Source organism: Podarcis raffonei, chromosome 4 (assembly GCF_027172205.1).
Source record: "Podarcis raffonei isolate rPodRaf1 chromosome 4, rPodRaf1.pri, whole genome shotgun sequence".
NCBI classification, from domain to species: domain Eukaryota; kingdom Metazoa; phylum Chordata; class Lepidosauria; order Squamata; family Lacertidae; genus Podarcis; species Podarcis raffonei.
In genome coordinates this window covers 1,641,363-1,661,828 of record NC_070605.1, presented here as the reverse complement: position 1 = coordinate 1,661,828, position 20,466 = coordinate 1,641,363, and the positions used below count along the sequence as shown (strand labels likewise).

Below are 20,466 nucleotides of genomic sequence, written 5' to 3'. Positions count from 1 at the left end.
GCGCCCTTTGAAAGGTCACCTGAATCAGTCTGGGCTAATACACACAATCAAGTTTTATAGGCTTGAGAAAATGTAACAAACAATTGCACAATTCTGGGGACTAGAAGGTCTAGAATGTCTGCTGAAAGTTCTGTTGGAAATTCCTAGTGCTCCCTCACAGAACTCCATTTCCCAAGGTTCCTTAAGACTGGGAATGAGAAAAGTCAGAGCCTTCTGGGTCAGGCCAAAGGGGACCCATTGAGTCCAGGATCCTCTTCTCCCAATGGCCAAGTAGGGACCCCAAGGGTCAAGCAGGATTGGAGCCCCAGAGCCTCTCCCTTGACGCCGTTTCCTGCAAGTGGGATTCAGAAGCATCGCTGCCTCTGATGGTGGAGGGAGAGAAAAGCCAGCCAGACTAGGAGCCATTAGAGCTTCTCCTCCATGAATCTACTTAGTCCGTCTTTCAGGCCACCCAGGTTGGCATCTGATGTCTTTCCACAGGGAGGGAGCCACTGCCAAGAAGGCCCTTTGCCTGGTACACTCTAACTGAATCACCGGAGGAGGACCTCAGTGTCTGGGCTGAGCGATGGGGTGGAGACGCTCCTTTGGGGCTGCCTTCAGATGTCTTCCAAAGCCTTTATACTTGCTTGTCTCCTTGGCACAGGCGTGGCATTACTCCATACCCTCCAGGATTTCTCAGAGGAAAACAGGGATGTCTTCAGGAAAAGCAGGACATTCTTAGATCAAATCAGAAACCAGGACGGCTTCTGTAAATCTGGGAGGAGGAGCTTTGGCCCAGGGTATAAAAGGCTCCAGCCCTGGAAGAAGCTCCAGCTCAGCCCAGAAGGTGTTCTCCAGCAGCCGAGAGAAGCTCCCAGCCCACAGCCAGCCATCATGACCGAGATGCAGATCAGCACCACTATTTGGTTTGGAATGGATGTGCCCATCCTTGGCTTGTAAGTCCAGGGGTGGTCGCCTCTCTAAGCAGGTTGGGCAGGAGCTCCTCTTTCCACCTGGATAATAACCATCCATGCCTCTCCCTTTCTCCTTCCTTCCTTCCTTTGTTCCTTCTCTGCAGACTGGTGGTGGTCTACCCCTGGTGCCAGAGGCTCTTCGCTGACTTCGGGAACCTCTCCAGCCCTGCCCTCTCATTCGGAACCTCTCCAGCCCTCTTTGCACGAGGTCAAGGAGGCTTTTTCCGAGATGCGTGAATTGCTCTGCGACAATCTCCACGTGGACCCCCTCAACTTCAGGGTGAGGCTGCTCCCCCGCCCCAAGGGGCTGCCTGGCAGTGGGGACTGGGGGTGCCGTGTGTGTGTGTGTGTGTGTGTGCGTGTCACTCTGGGTGGCTCACAGGACATAAAACATTAGACATTAAAAATTTCCTGATACAGGGTTGCCTTCAGATTTCAGTTAGTTGTTTATTTCCTTGGCATCTGGTAGGAGGGCATTCCACAGGGCGGGGCCACAACCAAGAAAGCCCTCTTCCTGGTTCTCTGTAACCTCACCTCTCACAGTGAGGGAACTGCCAAAAGGGAGCTGGACCTCAGAGTCCGGGCTGAACAATGGGGGTGGAGACCCTCCTTTGGGTATACAGGGCTGAGGCCTTTTAGGGCTTTCAAGGTCAACACCAAAACTTTGAATTGTGCTCAGCGATCTTAACAGCCACTGCCAGTCACCAGTCTAGCTGCCGCATTCTGGATTAGTTGCAGTTTCCGCGTCGCCTTCAAAGGCAGCCCCACATGGGGGGCATTGCAGTAGTCCAAGCGGGAGATAACCAGAGCATGCACCACTCTGGCGAGACAGTCCACAGGCAGGTAGGGTCTCATCCTGTGGACCAGATGGAGCTGGGAGACAGCTGCCCTGGAAACAGAAATGACCTGTGCCTCCATGGACAGCTGTGAGTCCAAAATGACTCCCAGGGTGCGCACCTGGTCCTTCAGGGGCAGAGTTGCCCCATTCAGGACCAGGGAGTCCCCCACACCCACCCGCTTGCCCCCAGTCCACCCTAAACAGTGCTTCTGTCTTGTCAGGATTCAGCCTCAATCTGTTGAATCTGCTGTGGGATCTGTTGTGGGGAGAGGGCGACCCACACATGGGCCCCCTGGCAGAAGGAGTCACCCTCTCTTTTCTCTTCCAGCTCCTGGGCAACATCCTCATCATCATCCAGCTACCCCCCCTTTAGACAGAAATTCAGCCCTGCTTGCCACCATGCCTTCTACAAGCTGGTCGGGGTGGTGGCTCATGCGCTGGCCGGCCTGTCCCACTGAGACACCCCCAGGGAGAAGCGGCCGCCTCCTTCCAGGCCCCATGTGACGCTTGACCCTCTAATAAATCCTCCCTCTGCATCTGACCTGGTTTCCTGTGTCTCCTTCTCTGGGACGGAGGGAGGGGACTGGCCTGGGCGTGGGGGGTAGAAACACCTCCTGTTAGTTGGGGGGCTGGGAAAGTGGGGGCTGGGGGGGTTCAGGACTCTGTGGCACTTTGCCCCCCTCCCCGAAGCTGGAGTGCTTTTCGGAGCCAGGGACCCCCCCACTGTTTCCCCAAATCCTTCATCCTCAAAGCTCCTGCCAGACTGACCCCCCCATGCCCCAATTGCCCCCCCCCGGTCATCTCCCCACCCAGTTCTGGCCAGTTGCCCTCTCTGTGATTCCTTCTCTGGAGAAATTGGGGGTGAGAGACTCAGAGGGTGTTGCGGACCCTTCCCCTGCTCTGGATTCCATCCCTCTGAATAAGGGGTGGGGGTACCAACATGGCCACCCAGGGAGACCCCCAAGGGCCACTCCCCCCCGCAATGCCCCTCCCTGCCTCTTTCCACATGGGTGTCGGGGACGGAGCTGCCTCTTAATCGGCAGAGAGAGGGGGCCATTCATTTCGATTTATCCATTTATTTGTTCATTAAATTTGGGGGTTCACAGGATGGAATTACGATATAAAAACACAAAACACATAATCAAATAAAAACAAAGACAACCCAATAAACACCCCCGCCTACATATTTCACACCCATAATAACATTAAAAGAATTTACCGCCTTCATTGAAACATCAAACAAAGCGATCCAAAATAAAACGCCAGAGGGGCAGCGAACCCGGCAAGTCGCCCTTTGGGGGTCTCAGGCGGAAGTCTATGGGGGGAAAGGGGCAGGTCTCCCCTAACCTTCCGAGGGTACCGAAAGGGCACGACCCGCGCTTGTCCGTTAATTTATTTTGGGGGGTTTGTGAGCCGGGATGGACATCCCTGTCCCCCAGGCGAAGCAGAGGCGAGGTTCTCCCCCAGTCCCAGGCTTGGAAGCAGCCCCTCCCCCTGTGGCTTTTGTGCTTCTGACTGCCAGCCAGGTGTCCTCGGGCGCAGAGCAAGCGCCTTCCTTGCGCCCTCAGGCCATTTGCTGGCCCAGAAAGGTGCCTGGCTCCTTCAGCAAAGGATTTCAACCCTCGCTGGGTCCAGGAATGAGAAGGGACTCGCTCCAGCATCATACAGGCTAAGCCACCCACGCCCAACTCAAAATAATATTTCAGAATAAGATATTACATTCACAGCAGCAGAAGACGACCTTTCCGTGGACTTTGGGCACAGTGGCTACCAGGCTCCTTTAAGCCAGCCCATGGCACACTGTCAAATGCCACATGGGGGGAAAGCGGGACCCCATCTTCTGGGGCCGCACTCCTGCGTGAATCACCTGACCCACACAAGGTCCCTGGCCCCCCAATGTGCTTTTTTCGAGGGGAGATCGCATTCCAAAATCGCGTGAAAGCAGGGGGCCCCAAATGACTGCCATGCTCACGCAGGGAAATATGAGATGTCCCGTTTGTTCTGGCACAGTTGAGGTGATATGCTCTGAGCCACTGAGTGCCTGTGACTGGGGAGGGGAGAGGAAAGCACGGGAGGGGGAGGGGGCTGGGGGGCTTCCGTTGGACATCTGGTTGGCCAGTGGGAGCAACTGGAGCCCAGCTCTCCTCATTTGTTTATTTCCTTCATTCACATGTATTTATAAAAACATTTCATATTTATTTATAAAAACATTTCATATTTATTTATAAAAATATTTGTACACCACTGTGTCATACAAAAGTATACCCAAGAGATTTACATCAGGAAAGACATAATACCCGTTTAACCTTTGAAAAAGTGAACAACAGACATCAATTAACCATTTGCAAAAGGATGCGTTCTTAATTGCCTGCACAGTCCGGGAGGAATAGAAACATTTACGGCAGGCAACTAAAGCTTTGCATGGAAGGCGCCCCCTAAATCTCCAGTGGCAGAGAGTTCCACTGGCCTGCGGACACGAAAGGTTCAGTTTCTCTCTGTTGTCAAACGAGTCTTGCGAACAACCAGTGATGCTCCTGCAGACTGAGTTATGCTCCCTTAATTCCAATGCTCGCTGGGAGAAAGTGTATTTTTGCTGTGTCAGAATCGCTGCTGCTTGGGTGATCTGCAGCAGAGTCATTTTCATCTCTTCCTGAGCCTCTTGCAGCTGGAGCTATCAGGGGGAGCCAGGCCTGACTCAGCAGGAGGCTGGGCAGATCTGCAGAGTCATCCCTGCATATGGAGCTCATACAGCGTGGGGGGGGGGAGAGAGAGAGCCCATGGGTGATGAAGAAGAAGAAGAAGAAGAAGAAGAAGAAGAAGAAGAAGAAGAAGAAGAAGAGGAGGAGGAGGAGGAGGAGGAGGAGGAGGAGGTGGAGGAGGAGGAGGAGTTTGGATTTGATATCCCACTTTATTACTACCCTTAGGAGTCTCAAAGCGGCTAACATTCTCCTTTCCCTTCCTCCCCCACAACAAACACTCTGTGAGGGGAGTGGGGCTGAGAGACTTCAAAGAAGTGTGACTGGCCCAAGGTCAGCCAGCAGCTGCAGGTGGAGGAGCGGGAAGCAAACCCGGTTCCCCAGATTAGGAGACTACAGCTCTTCACCACTACACCACACTGGCTCTCAAGAGAAGAGAAGGGGCTGCAGGATCAGGACCCCGAAGCAGGGACCGTGCACCACAGCCTTCCAGAAAGGGATGCCTGAGCAGCTCCTGTTCCAGCCCTGTGAAGAAAGCAAGGGGAGCTCTGAGTGGAGAGAAGAGGCAGCTACAAGGCGCCATGATAGGACTGCATCATCATCATCATCATCATCACCATCATCATCATCATCATCATCATCCAAATTGGTAGGCCACCCTATACCCACTGGTCTCAGGCGGTTCACAGGATAAAAGCACAACGTAAAAACACGAAATGCCTATTGAAAACAGAAGCAGCCCAATATGTGCCATGGACTTGGGGAGTGTTGAAGGAGAGGCAGCTGTTGTCGGGTGCAGGATAAAGGGGCAAGGAGACTTGCGCTCGAACCCCTGTCAAAAAGCTCACCTCTGTTTGTCCTGGCCCCCCTCCCAGGGTATTTGTGGGGATTGAATGGGACAAGAAGACCCATATCCCAAACTCCTTCGCAGATTACTAGGACACAACCAGGATCGATAAACGAGAGGCTACTCCTAGTTCTAAGCATGACATTCAAGGCAAGACCTCCAAGCGTCCCTATTCCCCTGTTTCTGATTTGATCCCGGAATGTCCCACTTTCCCTTAGGATGTCCCTGTTTTCATCAGGGAAATGGAGGAGGGTATGGAGTCATGCAACCCCCGAGCCAAGGAAATAAGTAACTATACGACCTTTAGAAGACATCTGAAGGCAGCCCAGGGAAGGGAAGTTTGTGAATGTTTTATTGTGTTTTTGTATATGTTGGAAGCCGCCGAGAGTGGCTGCGGCAACCCAGTCAGATGGGCAGGGCATGATTTATATTCTCTTATGGAATAGGATGTCCCTATTTTCAACAGACGGAGAGGTATGTCAGGGCAGCCGGCACTTTGATGCAACAGCCACGTGGCATCCATTAAGAGGGACCGCTGCCCAATTGACTGTTTCAGCCCACTCCCCAGCCTGGTGACAACGCCATGCAGCCCACAGTGTTTGCGCAACACACAAGTTACGACAGCCGTCCTTGGACTGAGGCTCACATTGCTAGTTACTAGCAGAGCAGGTTGGCTTTGCAAGAGCCAAAAGATCCAGAAACTTAATCGTAGACCCGTAAGGGACTCCTGGGGTCATCTAGTCCAGCCCCCTGCAACGCAGGAATCTCAGCTGAAGCATCCCTGGCAGTTGGCTATTCAACCTCTGCTTCAAAACCTCCAAGGAAGGAGAGTCCACCTCCGCATGTGAGAGTCTGTTGCACTGCTGGACTGTTCTTACTGTCAGAGAGCTTTTCCGAATGATCAGCCAGAATCTCCTTTCTGGCATCTTGAAGCCTTTGGTTCGAGTCCTGCCCTCCAGAGCAGGAGAAAACAAGCACACTCCCTCCTCCATTGGACAACCCTTGAGATATTTGAAGATAGCTCTCATGTCTCCTCTCAGTCTCCTCTTCTCCAGGCTTAACATACCCAGCTCCTTCAACCGCTCCTCATATGGCTTGCCTTCCAGACCCTTGATCACCCTGGTCTCCCTCCTCTGCACACCTTCCAGCTTGTCCACATCCTTCTTAAACTGTGGTGTCCAGAAGCGGGCGCAGTGTTCCAGGTGTGGTCTGACCAAGGCAGAAGAGAGCAGGAGTATGACTTCCCTGGATCTTGATACAAGACTTCTGTGGAAGCAGACTAGAATAGCATTCCCCTTTTTTGCTGCTGCTGCATCACACTGTGGACTCATGTTGAGCTTGTGGTCCACCAAGACCCCTAGATCCTTTTCACATGTACTGCTAGTAAGCCAGGTCTCCCCCACATTACATTGATTTTTATTTCTCCATTCCAATTATGCATAAAATAGTCTTTTCAAGTCTTTTGTGCTTTTTCATATATTTCTTGATCATCTAATAAATTATCATTCAATCTCCAATGAAAAGTCGATTCCTCTATTGCTGTAATCCTCTAATCTCAAAGAGTTTTTGGTTGAGTGTTTAGGTCATTTTGAATCCTGATTGTGTCTTCTGCAGCATTACCTACCATTCCCAGTTTGGTTTCAACTGCAGATTGGATGAGCACCCCCTCAATTCTTTCCTCCAAGTCCTTTATAAAGACGTCAAACAACAACAGACCCAGGACAGCACACTGCGCACATCACTTATCACTTCTCCCCAGGTTGATGAGGAACCATTAAGGAGTCCTCTTTGGGTTCGGTCAGTCAACCAGCTACAAATCCACCAAATAGTTACCTTGTTCAACCTCCATTTAACAGCTTCCTTGCTAGAATATCATGGGGGATTTTGTCAAAAGCCTCACTGAATTCAAGATACACTATGTCCACAGCATTCCCCTGATCCACCAAGTTTGTAACTCCGTCCAAAAAGAGAAAAAAGAAAGAAGGAAAGAAATCAGATTGGTCTGGCTGACTTATTTTGGGGAAACCTATGCTGGGTCTCAGTAATTGCAGGATCTTTTTCTAAACGCTCATAGACCGACTGCTGACGTATCTAACAGGCTGAGCAAAAGAGCAACTGCTCTGGCTTACCTACCGCTTTAGTTGGGGAACTCAAGCCCAGATCCTCAGTTATAGATGGCCCAGAGAGCCCCTCTTGGCTCTGCAGATCAGTTCATCCAGCTGACGGGACAAACGACCTTCCAGCCATCTTCAGCAGCCAGGATCACATACCCTCCACCATTTCTCTAATGACAAGAGGGCCGTCCATCAGGCTAGCAATTCCCTCTGCCAAAAGAGGAAGACAGCTGATTGACGGGCAGCTTTCAGGCCCTGATCATGCGCAAGACCTTTGGGGCTGTTTTCTCACAGGAAAGTGCTTCTGGTTTTGTTTTGTTCAGAACTTTCCCCAGCCCTGCATCTGGGAACTGGTCAGTCAAATAACCAGGCAGGAACAGGACATAGAAACCCAACACAAGTGCTTTTCATATCAGCGTTGAGGGTCTTTTCTGCCTTGCAATGCACCAGTTACTCCACTAATGTATTAATTTGCTTTTGCTAAGGAATTATGGGTGTATCAACACCAGAAACTTAAATCACTTCTGCTCCTTGCAGTAAATAAACTCAGGTGCCGTAGGTTTCTTGAGTTTAGATTTCTGTTAAGAGACCCCTGACACTTTTACACGACTACACGCCCCAAGGTTGGCAGCAAGGATGAATCTTCAGTGGGAGACCTGCTCAGTTGTCCGCTGGGTGCCGTCTGGGGGACAGCCTGTCCTTTGGGTTGTTGGGAATGAATTGAGCCACGGTCTGGGGTGTGTGTGTGTGTGCATGTGTTCTTTCCCCATGAGCTCAAGCGTGTGCTGGGTGAATCCTTTAGACTCCGCAAAGGACACCCCCTTCCATCGCTGCTTTCCCTAGCAGCACTTGTCATGGCGGACTAGCACGGCCTATTTCTTTTTTTTTTTATAAGATATTTATTAAAGTTTTAAAGATTTATATAGAATAGACAAAACAGAAGGAAAAAAGCAAAAACAACAAAAATACATACGAAACACATACAACAACAAGTATAATTTCAATCCCCTATATTCATAAAACTTACTTTCCCGACCTCCTCATACCTCCCCTTTCTGTATTCCAATCTCTAATTAGTTCAATTCAGCAAATCCTTCCCCTAGTTTCTATGTAATTTTTAACCTTTCTTTTCTTAATTCATAATCATTACAGCTAAAAACCACTTAATTTCAAAAACAACATCGTTCTAACATTCAATAATTTTACAATGTTTCTTAAGATAGTCCTTAAATTTCTTCCAATCTTCTTCCGCCGTCTCTTTTCCCTGGTCTCGGATTCTGCCGTCATTTCTGCCAGTCCCATATCATCTATTACCTTCATCTGCCATTCTTCCACGGTGGGTAGATCTTCTGTCTTCCAATACTTTGCGATGAGTATTCTTGCTGCTGTTGTAGCATACATAAAAAATGTTCTGTCCTTCTTTGGCACCAATTGGCCGACCATGCCCAGGAGAAAGGCCTCTGGTTTCTTCAGGAAGGTATATTTAAATACCTTTTTCATTTCATTATATATCATCTCCCAGAAAGCCTTAATCCTTGGGCATGTCCACCAAAGGTGAAAGAATGTACCTTCAGTCTCTTTGCATTTCCAACACTTATTATCAGGCAAGTGGTAAATTTTTGCGAGCTTGTCTGGGGTCATGTACCACCTGTAAATCATTTTCATAATATTTTCTTTTAAGGCATTACATGCCGTAAATTTTATACCAGTGGTCCACAACCGTTCCCAGTCCTCAAACATAATGTTATGACCAATATCTTGTGCCCACTTGATCATAGCTGATTTAACTGTTTCATCCTGTGTATTCCATTCCAACAGCAAGTTATACATTTTTGACAAGTTCTTAGTTTTGGATTCTAACAATTCTGTCTCCAATTTTGATTTTTCCACCTGGAAACCAATTTTCCTGTCTAACTTAAAAACCTCCATTATTTGATAATAATGAAGCCAGTCTCGCACTTTATCTTTCAATTTCTCATAACTCTGCAATTTCAGTGTATCCCCTTCTTGTTCCAAAATTTCCCAATATTTTGGCCATTTAGACTCCATATTAAGTTTTTTCACAGCCTTTGCCTCCATTGGGGACAACCACCTAGGAGTTTTGTTTTCCAACAAATCTTTATACCTAATCCAGACATTATACAATGCTTTCCAGAGAGGTTAGGCTGGCCTCAACTAGAGCCAGGGCCTTCTCGGCTGCGGCTCCAATCTGGTGGAACGCTCTGTCAGAAGAGACTAGGGCCCTGCGGGACTTGACATTTTTATAATGAAATATTTTTAGAATGTTGGTTTATTTGATTGTTTGATTATTTGATTGTTGTTAGCCGCCCTGAGCCCGGCTTCGGCTGGGGAGGGCGGGATATAAATAAAATTTATTATTATTATTATTTATTATAATATGGTTTTTAAAAGCTTTATGAGCTTTAACCTTGTCGTACCACAAATATGCATGCCACCCAAAAGTATTATTAAACCCTTCTAGATCCAAAATATCTGTATTCTCCAGAAGTAGCCAGTCTTTCAACCAGCAGAAAGCTGCTGATTCATAATAAAGTTTAAAATCTGGCAGGGCAAATCCCCCCCTTTCTTTTACATCAGTTAATATCTTAAATTTTATCCTGGGCTTCTTGCCCTGCCAGACAAATTTAGAAATATCTTTCTGCCACTTCTTGAAACAGTCCATCTTATCAACAATTTGCAATGTCTGGAACAAAAATAACATTCTAGGCAATACATTCATCTTTATAACTGCAATTCGACCCAACAAGGAAAGCTTCAATTTTGACCAAATTTCTAAATCTTTTTTAACTTCTGTCCAGCATTTTTCATAATTATCTTTAAACAAATTCACATTTTTAGCTGTCATATTAATCCCCAAATATTCCACTTTCTTAACCACAGTTAAACCTGTCTCATTCTGAAACCTCTCCTTTTCCATAGGTGTTAAATTTTTCTCCAATACCTTAGTTTTTGATTTGTTCAGTTTAAATCCTGCTACTTGGCCAAACTCTTGAATTAATTCTAAAACCCTTTTGGTACTAGATTCTGGCTCTTGTAACGTAAGTACCAAATCATCTGCAAATGCTCTCAGTTTGTATTGTTTAGCTCCGACCTGTACCCCCTTAACCAGCTGATCCCTTCTGATCATATTCAACAGAACCTCCAGGACCGATATAAAAAGTAATGGGGAAACTGGGCACCCCTGACGTGTCCCTTTTTCTATCTTAAACTCTTCCGTAACCACATTATTTACAATTAACTTTGCTTTCTGCTCTGAATATATTGCACCTATACCGTTTTCAAATCCTTGGCCTACCCCCATCCCCTGGAGATTCTTCTTCATAAAACTCCAAGAAATATTGTCAAAGGCTTTCTCCGCGTCCACAAATATCAAAACTGCTTTAGTATTTATGTTCACTTCTAACTTTTCCAAAATGTCTATTATATTCCTTACATTGTCTGACATATGTCTTCTCGGGAGAAAGCCCGCTTGGTCCCTATGAATCTCCTCCATCAAAACTTTTTTCAATCTCTTAGCCAAAATGTCAGCAAAGATTTTGTAATCCACATTTAGTAACGAAATAGGGCGGTAGATCTTAAGTTGAGTCTTTTCAGTCTCAGTCTTCGGTATAAGTGTAATATAAGCTTCTTTCCACGTTTCTGGTGCCCTTTTCCCCTCCAAAATTTCATTGCAAACTTCCTTCATAGGTTGTAATAGCCACTCCTTCAACATTTTATAATATCTGGAAGTGAGCCCGTCCGGTCCCGCGGACTTGCCCAGTTGCATATTTTGAATGGCACCTTCTATTTCCTGCTCAGTTATTTTCTGATTCAAGACTATTTTACTTTCATGAGAAATTTTTTGTAATCCATAAGTCTTAAGAAATTTGTCTATGTCCATTTCTTTCTGCGGCCCTTGTGTATATAATTGTTTAAAATATCTCTGGAAGCAATTTCTAATCTCATTTGGCTTATATATGTTCTTTCCTTCCACTTCTAAATTTGTAACTGTATTTAATTTTTGTCTTTTCCTCATTTGCCAAGCCAATAGTTTACCACATTTGTCTGCTGATTCAAATGTCTTTTGTCTCATTTGTTTAATTTTCCATTCTATTTCTTGATTCATCAATTCCATATATTGTGTTTGGTATAATTTGATTTCTCTCAAAATCTCTTTGAACTTTGGTTTGGATCTTAATTTCCTTTCCCGTTCTTTTATCTTCTCCAAAATCTTATCTTTTTTCTCATTTTGGCTTCTCTTTTTTATTGCATTTTGTTGAATCAGAAATCCTCGCATAACGGCTTTACTTGCGTCCCAGATTACTCTTTTTTCAACATTGGTATTCATGTTTATTTCAAAATAATCTCTCAATGTTTTGGGGGCCTTTTTATACACTTCTTCATCTCTAAATAAAGTGTCATTCATCCTCCCTCTGAAGGAGCCAGTTGTTATTTGCTTCATCTCCATTCTTACTGCATTGTGGTCGGAGCAAGTTTTTGGGCAGATTTCCACTTTCTTTATCTTTGATGCCATTCCTCTAGTAACCCAAATTTGGTCGATTCTGGTCCATGTCATTTTGGCTTCAGAAAAGAAAGTTCCCTCTCTTTCAAGACGATTCTTTGTTCTCCAAATGTCAATCAAGTCCAGATTGTCAGTCATTTCAAAAAAAGCTTTTGGTAGTCTTCCATCCTTAGTAAGCACCTGTCTTTGTGCTTTGTCCATATTTGTAGATACAACTCCATTCATGTCTCCCATCAAAATTAAATTATAGTCCAGATAGTCCAACAAAGTCTCATGCAACTTCTTAAAGAATTCAGATTTCCCCTCATTCGGTGCATAAATTCCTACAATCAAAAATTTCTCTCCTTGGACTTGAATTTCAATTGCCAGGAATCTTCCTTGTTCGTCTTTAAAAATTAATTTCGGTAGCAATTTTTCCTTTGCATATATCACAACTCCTCTTTTTTTGACTTTGTCAGATGAAACAAATTCTTGTCCCAATCTTTTATTCACCAATATTTTCCTGTGTAACCTCATCACATGTGTTTCTTGTAAACAAATCAAGTCCAATTGTTCTTTCTTCAGTATATGAAATACAGCTTTCCTCTTTCGAGGCATATTCAAACCATTACAATTCCAGCTTAGAAGTTGCAGAGCCATGATGAAACTATTTACCTCCTACTGCTCCAAATAGTTGTTCTTCCTCTGTCGGTGGTTTCAACCCAAATGACAAATTTAATATATCCAATGTTCCTTTTCCCAATGGCATCTGTTCCTCCCCAGATTCCACCTCCTTCTGAAGATCCTCTTCGTGGTCTCTCAAGAATTTGTCTTTATCACTCAGTGTCTTTATTCTTATCTTCCTTCCTCTGTATTTAAAAGATAGGCCTTGTGGAAATTCCCACCTGAAGAATATCTTATTTTTTTTCAATAAAACAACCAGATCTCTGTAGTAGGTTCTTACATCCAAAATATGTTTCGGGATATCTTTGAAGATCTCCACAAAAGAATTTTCAATCTCCAAGGTTTTTGGTAGTGCAAATTCAAAATTTTATCCCTTTCTTCTTTTGATCTTAATGTTATCAAGCAATCTCTTGCCTTGTTCTTCCTTTGTCTTGTGCCAAGCCTAAATGCACTCACTATCTTGAATTCGTCCTTCTCCAGGCCCTGTTGCCAAAAGTCCAAAAATTCTTTTGTCAGGAAGTCCGCCAGGTTATCTCTCTCACTTTCCGGAACTGATCTGATCCTTAAGTTTCTCTCTTTTCTTTGCAATTCGATCATAGACAAAGTCAGATCATGAACCTCCAATTTCTTAATGACCGGTGGTATCCTCTCCTGGGTGGCAACAGCAATTTCCTTTGCTTCCTCGGCAATCTTTCGAGTTGTCGCTGAGTCCTCCAAAAGTCTTACAATAGTCTCTGTATTAGAATTTACCTTCTTTCCCAATTCATCAATACTTTTCGTGTTCAAGACAATTTTTGCTGAGACCTCAGCCACTTGTTTATTAGTTTCCACAATTTGTTTATTAGTTTCAGCAACTTGTTTACTTGTCTCTGTTCCCTGCTTCGTTAAATATTCCAAAGATGCATTAATTTTGCCAAGTGCCTGTGCCAGGGCGTCTTCTGTTGACATAGTTCTTACTTTTGTTTGAGAGGCAGCAGCTGCGCCCGTGCCTCCGGATGTTGAAGCTCTTCGCTGGTGGGAAATATCAGTCTTGTATTGTTTACCAGATCTTAAACTTTTTTCTTCAAATTTCCCCTTTTCTTTATCCATAACACTTTCATTCAGAGCCAAGGTCACGTGCTACTCTTGTACTTTTGTTTTCGAAAGGAATTTTCCACTGGCTCTCACTTCTGGTGGCTTAGTTGTTATTGTTGCAACAAAGTCTCCACTAGGGGGAAAGATTCCACCTTCACTTTGAAACTTTGTAACCAATGTCTCTTTAAAAAACCCCTTTTCTCCTGTTAGCCACAGTTTCCAATTTATCTTGGATACTATTTTATATAAAAGTCCATCCAAAGACACTGTATCTTTACACAGAGTTAATACTACAGACAATCCCAATGTGCTGACAATCCACCATTCAATTTCCCTATCAAGGCAGTCCGACTCCAGAGATCAAGGCAGCGGATATTCTTTTTAAGCTCGTTCCTTTTTTGCAGGCATAAAAAGTTCAATTTCCACCCCCCTCCGCTCCTGCCAAACGGTGGGGAGAAATACTCATCCAGATGATAGATTACTAATTTCAGAAAAATGTTCGCTCTTAAGTTACAGCTTACAGTCACTTTGCTTTAGATTATCTACACAATGGGAAGGCAGACTTCCTTTTTGTACCTTTCCCTTGCTAGTGCCAAAATTCTTGATGTTAATTTCAATTTAAGTCCGTTAATCCTACTCACGAGTAGTTGCTTTTAAGTCCAAATTCTTGGGAAGAAATCAGCGCTCTCCGATTATGGCGATGTGGCTGCACTCAGCAGGCTGGGTAGACGACCCTCAGCACCGCGCCGCTCACCCGCTGCCGCTCCGAAGCCTTTAAAAAGGCTCCTTTGCGGTTTTGGGGGGGTGCAAAAGGTGCCCGCCGGGTCTCCTCGTTCACATGCTTCCGCGCCTGTGATTTTAAGGGTCCCCGCTTTGCCGTAGCAGTCAGGACCCAAACCCGCTAAGCAGACTTCCCCCCGGAGCTCGGGGGAAAATCCGCCATTAATCGCTGGCGCTGACCGGAAGTCAGCATGGCCTTTCTTAATGGCGCTGCAACTTGCAAAGCTCATCAGGAGCATAAGGGGGCAATGTATTAGGCACCTCTGAGAAGCCAAGAAATGCTGCCTGATGGTTAGCAATGAATAATCTAGCACAGTCCTTCAAAGGAAGTCCCTATTATTCCCATTTGACAGATAAGAACATACAGTGGAATGCAAACTAAGTTTGTTGAGCTTAGAACTCATCAAAATCAAGTTAACCATGGCCAATACAAATGGGATTTAAGGGCAACAAGTAACAGCGTAGTTCTCGGCGTGTCTAGCTAGAGGGGTGTATTCTTGAATTTCACGGGTCTTACTCACAGATATTGGGATACGGGTGGCGCTGTGGGTTAAATCACAGAGCCTAGGACTTGCTGATCAGAAGGTCAGAGGTTCGAATCCCCGCGACGGGGTAAGCTCCTGTTGCTTGGTCCTTGCTCCTGCCAACCCAGCAGTTCGAAAGCACGTCAAAGTGCAAGTAGATAAATAGGTACCGCTCTGGCAGGAAGGTAAACAGCGTTTCCGTGCACTGCTCTGGTTCGCCAGAAGTGGATTAGTCATGCTGGCCACATGACCGGAAGCTATATGCCGGCTCTCTCAGCCAATAAAGCAAGATGAGGGCCGCAACCCCAGAGTCAGCCACAACTGGACCTAAGGTTCAGGGGTCCCTTTACCTTTACATTTTTACTCACAGGTAACTCCCACCACAGAATTATAGATACCTCTGGCAGGGCTTTAAGGCGAGTTACTGGGAAATTTGAAACTGCCCTGTCAGACTGGACCAAGATCCATTTAGCCCAGGGCTCTGTCACTGATGGTGGTCAGCCAGGGCATGAGGGTGATGGGTTTTGTCCCCACCCTCAGCAAGGATGGGGAAACCCAAATCTTCTAAGGCGCTGTACTCAACCTACAGTGAAAGCACATGATTTCCCCCAAAGACTGCTGGGAAGTGTAGTTTACCCCCTCAAAGAGCCACAATACTTAACAAACTGCAGCTCCCGTGATTCAGCTGGAAGCTGAATCTTTGTCTTCAGTGCTGGAAATGGGACAATGTTCTCTCCTGCACCTGAAGGCAGCAAGCCAGCTTGGGGGTGGCAGGCTGTGTTTGTCCTACGATGCCTCACCACTGTGTCCTCCAGCCCAGCATATGCCCCTGAAGCAGCCACCTCACTCCCAATGACAGGGGTGGCCCTGGGCAATCCTGGCCACATGCCCTGATCTGTACCAGGGCCCAAGAAAGCATTGCAAACAGAGTTGCAATCGCTTGAGGATAATTGAGCCCATTGAGGATAATTAAGTGCACTTACAGATGATGATTATTACTTCACCATGTATCAATTGAGGGCCCTTGGAATGTAGGACAGGACTCTGTCCCAGGGAGTTCACATTCAGGTTTGACAGCGTGGGGAGAGAACAGCAGAGGGAGAGTTGGAAGCGGCAGGGGTAGGAAGACAGGGAGGTTCAGCAAGGGCAAGGATTGGGAGCCCACTGCCTGCCAATGGGAAGCAGAGTCAGACCACATCCGGAAGACCTCAGGTTCCCCATCCCTGAGCAAGAGCTTCGCTCAGAATATGAGCTTTGAAGCAGAACAGGTGTACAAAAGGGGGCAGGAATGACGAAAGAATTGAAGACTTCTAAAGTGACCCAAAGTCATACAGCCAGAAAAGTTGAGGCCACAGGCAGGCGTTTCTCAGGAGAAAGATGATTCTGCGCCCTTTGAAAGGTCACCTGAATCAGTCTGGGCTAATACACACAATCAAGTTTTATAGGCTTGAGAAAATGTAACAAACAATTGCACAATTCTGGGGACTAGAAGGTCTAGAATGTCTGCTGAAAGTTCTGTTGGAAATTCCTAGTGCTCCCTCACAGAACTCCATTTCCCAAGGTTCCTTAAGACTGGGAATGAGAAAAGTCAGAGCCTTCTGGGTCAGGCCAAAGGGGACCCATTGAGTCCAGGATCCTCTTCTCCCAATGGCCAAGTAGGGACCCCAAGGGGCAAGCAGGATTGGAGCCCCAGAGCCTCTCCCTTGACGCCGTTTCCTGCAAGTGGGATTCAGAAGCATCGCTGCCTCTGATGGTGGAGGGAGAGAAAAGCCAGCCAGACTAGGAGCCATTAGAGCTTCTCCTCCATGAATCTACTTAGTCCGTCTTTCAGGCCACCCAGGTTGGCATCTGATGTCTTTCCACAGGGAGGGAGCCACTGCCAAGAAGGCCCTTTGCCTGGTACACTCTAACTGAATCACCGGAGGAGGACCTCAGTGTCTGGGCTGAGCGATGGGGTGGAGACGCTCCTTTGGGGCTGCCTTCAGATGTCTTCCAAAGCCTTTATACTTGCTTGTCTCCTTGGCACAGGCGTGGCATTACTCCATACCCTCCAGGATTTCTCAGAGGAAAACAGGGATGTCTTCAGGAAAAGCAGGACATTCTTAGATCAAATCAGAAACCAGGACGGCTTCTGTAAATCTGGGAGGAGGAGCTTTGGCCCAGGGTATAAAAGGCTCCAGCCCTGGAAGAAGCTCCAGCTCAGCCCAGAAGGTGTTCTCCAGCAGCCGAGAGAAGCTCCCAGCCCACAGCCAGCCATCATGACCGAGATGCAGATCAGCACCACTATTTGGTTTGGAATGGATGTGCCCATCCTTGGCTTGTAAGTCCAGGGGTGGTCGCCTCTCTAAGCAGGTTGGGCAGGAGCTCCTCTTTCCACCTGGATAATAACCATCCATGCCTCTCCCTTTCTCCTTCCTTCCTTCCTTTCTTCCTTCTCTGCAGACAGCTGGTGGTCTACCCCTGGTGCCAGAGGCTCTTCGCTGACTTCGGGAACCTCTCCAGCCCTGCCCTCTCATTAGGAACCTCTCCAGCCCTCTTTGCACGAGGTCAAGGAGGCTTTTTCCGAGATGCGTGAATTGCTCTGCGACAATCTCCACGTGGACCCCCTCAACTTAAGGGTGAGGCTGCTCCCCCGCCCCAAGGGGCTGCCTGGCAGTGGGGACTGGGGGTGCTGTGTGTGTGTGTGTGTGTGTGTGTGTGTGTGTGTGTGCGTGCGTGCGTGTCACTCTGGGTGGCTCACAGGACATAAAACATTAGACATTAAAAATTTCCTGATACAGGGTTGCCTTCAGATTTCAGTTAGTTGTTTATTTCCTTGGCATCTGGTAGGAGGGCATTCCACAGGGCGGGGCCACAACCAAGAAAGCCCTCTTCCTGGTTCTCTGTAACCTCACCTCTCACAGTGAGGGAACTGCCAAAAGGGAGCTGGACCTCAGAGTCCGGGCTGAACAATGGGGGTGGAGACCCTCCTTTGGGTATACAGGGCTGAGGCCTTTTAGGGCTTTCAAGGTCAACACCAAAACTTTGAATTGTGCTCAGCGATCTTAACAGCCACTGCCAGTCACCAGTCTAGCTGCCGCATTCTGGATTAGTTGCAGTTTCCGCGTCGCCTTCAAAGGCAGCCCCACATGGGGGGCATTGCAGTAGTCCAAGCGGGAGATAACCAGAGCATGCACCACTCTGGCGAGACAGTCCACAGGCAGGTAGGGTCTCATCCTGTGGACCAGATGGAGCTGGGAGACAGCTGCCCTGGAAACAGAAATGACCTGTGCCTCCATGGACAGCTGTGAGTCCAAAATGACTCCCAGGGTGCGCACCTGGTCCTTCAGGGGCAGAGTTGCCCCATTCAGGACCAGGGAGTCCCCCCCCCCACCCGCTTGCCCCCAGTCCACCCTAAACAGTGCTTCTGTCTTGTCAGGATTCAGTCTCAATCTGTTGAATCTGTTGTGAGATCTGTTGTGGGGAGAGGGCGACCCACACATGGGCCCCCTGGCAGAAGGAGTCACCCTCTCTTTTCTCTTCCAGCTCCTGGGCAACATCCTCATCATCATCCAGCTACCCCCCCTTTAGACAGAAATTCACCCCTGCTTACCACCACGCCTTCCACAAGCTGGTCGGGGTGGTGGCTCATGCGCTGGCCTGCCGGTCCCACTGAGACACCCCCAGGGAGAAGCGTCCGCCTCCTTCCAGGCCCCATGTGACGCTTGACCCTCTAATAAATCCTCCCTCTGCATCTGACCTGGTTTCCTGTGTCTCCTTCTCTGGGACGGAGGGAGGGGACTGGCCTGGGCGTGGGGGGTAGAAACACCTCCTGTTAGTTGGGGGGCTGGGAAAGTGGGGGCTGGGGGGGTTTCAGGACTCTGTGGCACTTTGCCCCCCTCCCCGAAGCTGGAGTGCTTTTCGGAGCCAGGGACCCCCCCGCTGTTTCCCCAAATCCTTCATCCTCAAAGCTCCTGCCAGACTGACCTCCCTATGCCCCAATTGCCCCCCCCCCGGTCATCTCCCCACCCAGTTCTGGCCAGTTGCCCTCTCTGTGATTCCTCCTCTGGAGAAATTGGGGGTGAGAGACTCAGAGGGTGTTGCGGACCCTTCCCCTGCTCTGGATTCCATCCCTCTGAATAAGGGGTGGGGGTACCAACATGGCCACCCAGGGAGACCCCCAAGGGCCACTCCCCCCCCCCGCAATGCCCCTCCCTGCCTCTTTCCAAATGGGTGTCGGGGACGGAGCTGCCTCTTAATCGGCAGAGAGAGGGGGCCATTCATTTCGATTTATCCATTTATTTGTTCATTAAATTTGGGGGTTCACAGGATGGAATTACGATATAAAAACACAAAACACATAATCAAATAAAAACAAAGACAAACCAATAAACACCCCCGCCTACATATTTCACACCCAAAAGGCACGACCCGCGCTTGTCCGTTAATTTATTTTGGGGGGGTTGTGAGCCGGGATGGACATCCCTGTCTCCCAGGCGAAGCAGAGGCGAGGTTCTCCCCCAGTCCCAGGCTTGGAAGCAGCCGCTCCCCCTGTGGCTTTTGTCCTTCTGACTGCCAGCCAGGTGTCCTCGGGCGCAGAGCAAGCGCCTTCCTGGCGCCCTCAGGCCATTCGCTGGCCCAGAAAGCTGCCTGGCTCCTTCAGCAAAGGATTTCAGACTGTCCCCGAACAGCCCTGGCCAACTCCCGTGGGGAGGGCGGGGAACAGCTTTGAATGGAGACAGAATTGGCAAGCGAAGAGGCTCCCGCCCCCGTGGAAGAGATCCTGATTTCTGCTGCAGGAGAAGAGCATCTGTGTGGAAAGAGGCTGATTTCTGCTTTGCTTGAACGGGGCAAGGAGGGGAGGGGATGTTTTAAGTTATGGGTCTTTTTCGGGATCTGCGTCATCTCCCTTCCCCTGAAGCAAGGAATGCAAAGATTTCGGGAAGAGCGGACTTTAAATTTGCCTCTTTGCGATGGATTAGTTTTAGAAGTCAGGACTTTGCCTGAAAGAAGATGGAGAGCAACAACCTTGAGGGACTTTTGAGGGATTTTGACACCCCCTTGGGACTTCCTCCTGAGAAATAAAAGCAGTAAAGAAGAAAAGAGGGGTGACAACTGGACCGCCTGTCTGCTAAGCAGGAAGATTTATGAGTTTAGGGGGGAGGAAGGAGAGGAGACCAGGATTTTGTGGAGATTACATCAGCCCACCTCCTTGGAGCCTGAAGGTGGAAACAAGAACAGCGAAAGGGAGAGGAGGCACCACATTGTGCAGCATCTTGACGGCTTCTGAGACGCAAAAGAAGAGAAATGGATTGCGCATATTTCTTAATGAGCTGGTTGTATGTAAAACTGAGGATTAAATTTGGTGGAATGTGAAGGGTGGGTGGCGCTGGGAGATTGGCAGTGTTCCAGGAGGGGATGTATATTATATATTTATACAAAAAACCCCTAGCGGTTTCATGTTCACCCTCTGCAG

The 20,466-nt window shown here is 47.8% G+C and overlaps 1 protein-coding gene and 2 long non-coding RNA genes across 15 annotated transcripts in view; all 3 read right to left on the bottom strand.

Moving 5' to 3' along the window:
- LOC128412017 (zinc finger protein 420-like) overlaps positions 1-20,466 on the bottom strand; it is a 983,187-nt gene that overhangs the window by 316,666 nt on the left and 646,055 nt on the right. The gene's annotated exons all lie outside the window — the stretch shown is intronic.
- On the bottom strand, positions 2,852-4,441 carry LOC128412199 (uncharacterized). The gene is made up of 2 exons (XR_008330032.1): positions 4,267-4,441; positions 2,852-3,354 (listed from the first exon to the last, which is right to left on the bottom strand). It is a non-coding gene; the product is annotated as an uncharacterized LOC128412199 (long non-coding RNA).
- LOC128412194 (uncharacterized) lies at positions 4,446-18,690 on the bottom strand. Its single transcript, XR_008330028.1, has 3 exons — positions 18,604-18,690; positions 4,908-5,012; positions 4,446-4,507 (listed from the first exon to the last, which is right to left on the bottom strand). It is a non-coding gene; the product is annotated as an uncharacterized LOC128412194 (long non-coding RNA).